General features: G+C 26.1%; 1 protein-coding gene across 1 annotated transcript in view; it reads left to right on the plus strand.

Moving 5' to 3' along the window:
* Positions 1-4,108, plus strand: part of LOC111678130 (serine-rich adhesin for platelets) — a 91,600-nt gene that overhangs the window by 82,005 nt on the left and 5,487 nt on the right. The window lies entirely within an intron of this gene.

The raw sequence follows: 4,108 nt of genomic DNA on the forward strand, positions 1-4,108 counted from the left end.
CTAGTTCAGTTCTAGTTCAGTTCTAGTTCAGTTCTAGTTCAGTTTTAGTTCAGTTCTAGTTCAGTTCTAGTTCAGTTCTAGTTCAGTTCTAGTTTAGTTCTAGTTCAGGTCTAGTTTAGTTCTAGTTCAGTTCTAGTTCAGTTCTAGTTCTGTTCTAGTTCAGTTCTAGTTCAGTTCTAGTTCAGTTCTAGTTCTGTTCTAGTTCAGTTCTAGTTCAGTTCTAGTTCAGTTCTAGTTCAGTTCTAGTTCAGTTCTAGTTCAGTTCTAGTTCAGTTCTAGTTCAGTTCTAGTTCAGTTCTAGTTCTGTTCTAGTTCAGTTCTAGTTCAGTTCTAGTTCAGTTCTAGTTGATTCGTTTGATAAGAAAAAATATCACCATGAAAATGTTTGTAGGGTAATTGGCGATAGTAATATCGAACTAATACCAAACTATTTTCTATATGTCCCACCCAATTGTATCGTTTTCCATATTAAAAATTTATGATTTATTTTTGAACTAAAAATTTAGATAAAACTTTGTTTCAAATATTAATTCCTATACATAGTATGTATGTATATGATGTTTACAGTTTACCACACAAAAAACTTTCTATAATGTCTCCTCTTAGATAACATTTCCCATATTTTCCTGGCAGATTAAAATCATTTCAATAAATTTGGTTTTTATCTGCTTTATGGTTGAGTTTATATATTTGAGGGTCGGGGTTAAAAGAAATAAAATGTACAAAAAGTTTTTGCTCTAAAAATAAAATAATGTTAACGAAAAGAAACATTATTACGTATAATTTTAATAATAAAATATTTTAATAAATATTATAAAAAAATGTTTTGTTTATATCAAAAACAATCTTAATTATTATTTAAATTACTTAAATATTTATTAAATTTAAAAACATGCTACAACAAAAATATTTATTTTAAATTCGATTTTATGTTAAAAATTGTTTAAGTTTTTGTCTGTTAAATTTTTGGTTTTATTTAAAAAAGAGCAAAAAAGGTAATTTAATATTTATATAGTTAATGGTGGAATAGAGGGGGGTCTTTAGGCAGAATAACAGTAAAAGTATATATATAGTAAAAGGTAGAAGAAGAAGAAAAAACCATAATGTCTGTTTATGCATAATTTAGTAGTAAATAAACATTATGTAAATGAAATAACAAAGATTATGAGTTTATTTATTTATAAATAGATATATTAAATTTTGGAAAATAAAAGAACAGAGTAATTTTGTCAATGTTATTATTTTGTTGCTGTTGTATTTTGTACACAGAAAATATAATTAACAATAGTAATTATGTATTAATAATAACAATAATAATAAAAGTAACAGAACGCGAACGAAAACATGTTCAAAATTTGCAAAGAGACCCAAAAAATAAACTACAAAAAAATTGTACATTGTTTCAATTATTTAAATATTTTTTTTTTAATTTTCATAGTTTATTTTTTTTTGGAGTCTTCGAAATAAATTACTAAATCACAACATTGAAATTTATTTAAAAATATGTTCATCCTTTTTTATTTTCTTATTAACAGCTCATTTTTTGTACATTTATTTAAAATTTTTTAATATTTTTATTGTTGTTTTTTTTTTTTTTTTTTGATGTAAAAAATTTGAAACTTACCCTGATCTTCTATCTCTTGGTGTTGAGGGTGGTGTACATGGGGAACTGGTCTCACTGAACGAATTGCCCAATGAAGCACATTGGCGTTTTTTAACGGCTTGTAGTAAATTTAATGTTGATCTACTGAGGCTGGGCTTAATGGTCTGTTGTGGGAAAAATTTTCAATTTTGTTTATCCTATTTCATATTATAATTTTGCAAATAAATTAATCCTTAGAACAGATAGGTCCATGGATAAGTTAAGATTAGTATATTCTGTAAACTATACATTAGTCAGTTTACTAGTACATAAACTTCAGAATTGGCTATCACATAGATTATTTAATATATTAACCAATATACTAGTTCACTTTTTATTATGGTTAAAGTTCTGTTTTAGCTCAGTTCTAATTTAGTTCTAGTTCAGTTCTAGTTCAGTTCTAGTTCAGTTCTAGTTCAGTTCTAGTTCAGTTCTAGTTCAGTTCTAGTTCAGTTCTAGTTCAGTTCTAGTTCAGTTCTAGTTCAGTTCTAGTTCAGTTCTAGTTCAGTTCTAGTTCAGTTCTAGTTCAGTTCTAGTTCAGTTCTAGTTCAGTTCTAGTTCAGTTCTAGTTCAGTTCTAGTTCAGTTCTAGTTCAGTTCAGTTCTAGTTCTGGTATCATATTGACACTAAAGTAGTTATAACTTTTCAGCACTATGTAATGTTGACAATACAATGTTGTCAATATTACAAAAATTCGGTTTCGAAATCTAAGTTTTATTCAGTATATTGTATTTTGAAAAACTTATAATAAGTGCTACGCCCTTATAAACATTATCTTAATTTCATCGACATTATTGCTCAATTCATTATAAAATCGCATTCCAAGTAGTGCTTTTAAAGTTAATTGTATTCATTCTAACCTGAAGCGAAACTTTATAAAGACAGCCAACAACATATTTAAACACACATTTTCCTTAGGTTCCTAAAATAATTTGAAACCTTAAACTTTTCCTTGTTCTTATTTCGTAATGTTTGAATTTGTATCTTTTACCAACATGCAGTTACAAAGTTATATAGTTAATTAACAGTTTATTAAAAAAAATTATGTACTAAACAAACAATTATGAAAAAAATGACAAAAACAAGCAATAACTCTACAAACACTAAACAATTTAAAAAATAACTACAAAGGAAGGGAAAACCCGGAAGTCGTTAAAAAATATACAAAAAATTAGGAAAATATCATAAACAGATTTACATTTACAATAAGGTGTGGTTAGCTGGTTGGTTGGTTGGTTTATACTTGTGCAAAAAGTAAAAAAAGCAAAACAATATTGCATTTTTTGCTCATCGTAGACAAACTTTGTGGCTAAATAAAATCAGTTTAGAGTGAAAGGAAACAAAAAACTCAAGTGCACAAGTAATTGCAAAATTAAGGTGCAAATTTATCCTTAAAAAGTTAAATGTGTGGGTGTGTGTTGTGTGCATTTAAACTAGGTGTATGTGGGTTTGTACTTGTGTATTTATGTTTCATGTATTTGTGTTTCAAAGGATTATGTAAAGTAAATGTTGTTCTTAAGTGATTTTTACTAATTAGTACTGCTGTTTTATTTTTACAAAATTTACAAATAAGTTTTTCTTTTGTTATCTTATGTTGTTAATAAATTTCTACTTTGAAAGAATTATTTCAATTAAATAATTTTAAAAGAAAGAAAAAAATAGGGGTGAAAGTAAGAGGAAAGTTTAGCATTGTTTTTAAAAAGTAAAGAAATGTTGGTGTAATTTGATTTTGAGTTTCAAGAAGAGTAATGAAATTTATTAAAAAAAATAATTAGAGAAAAAAACTTACCAAAGTTTTTTTTGTTAACGAAAGTAAATGTTGAATAATTTTATACAAAATTAAAGTAAATTTTTTTACATATTTTTTTGAAAATTTTTTATTTAAAAAGAAAATTTCTCGAATACAATTTTTGAGTTTTATACAATATGTAGTTTTGAGTTATTTTTTTTTGTTTTCAATTGTTTTTTAGTACTACGATCTTCAAGTTTTAGTACATACGAAAGACTTCATAAGGCGCCGGTAGGACTCTTTGGTTTAGTGTGGTTAAACATATATTTAGATTTATTTTGTTAAGGATTTTGGTTTTGTGTAAATAAAAGTAAATGAAAAAAAATTTGTAGAAAAAATTAGGTTCAATTTTTTTGTAGTTTTGTAAAAAAAATAGGACAAAAATTTATATTTTTGGAAAGAGGAAAGTGTATCATAGAGGAGACTATGTGGAAAGTTTTAGTATTTTTTAGTAAGTCTGTGCGTACATATCATTGATATTGAATCAATTAGTTTAGTTCTAGTTCAGTTCTAAATCAGTTATGGTTGAGTTCTAGTTCAGTTCTAGTTCAATTCTAGTTCAGCTCTACTTCAATTCTAGTTCAGTTCTAGTTAAGTTCTAGTTCAGTTCTAGTTCAGTTCTAGTTCAGTTCTAGTTCAGTTCTAGTTCAGTTCTAGTTCAGTTCTAGTTCAGTTCT

The sequence above is a fragment of the Lucilia cuprina genome, chromosome 2 (genome assembly GCF_022045245.1).
Source record: "Lucilia cuprina isolate Lc7/37 chromosome 2, ASM2204524v1, whole genome shotgun sequence".
NCBI lineage: Eukaryota > Metazoa > Arthropoda > Insecta > Diptera > Calliphoridae > Lucilia > Lucilia cuprina.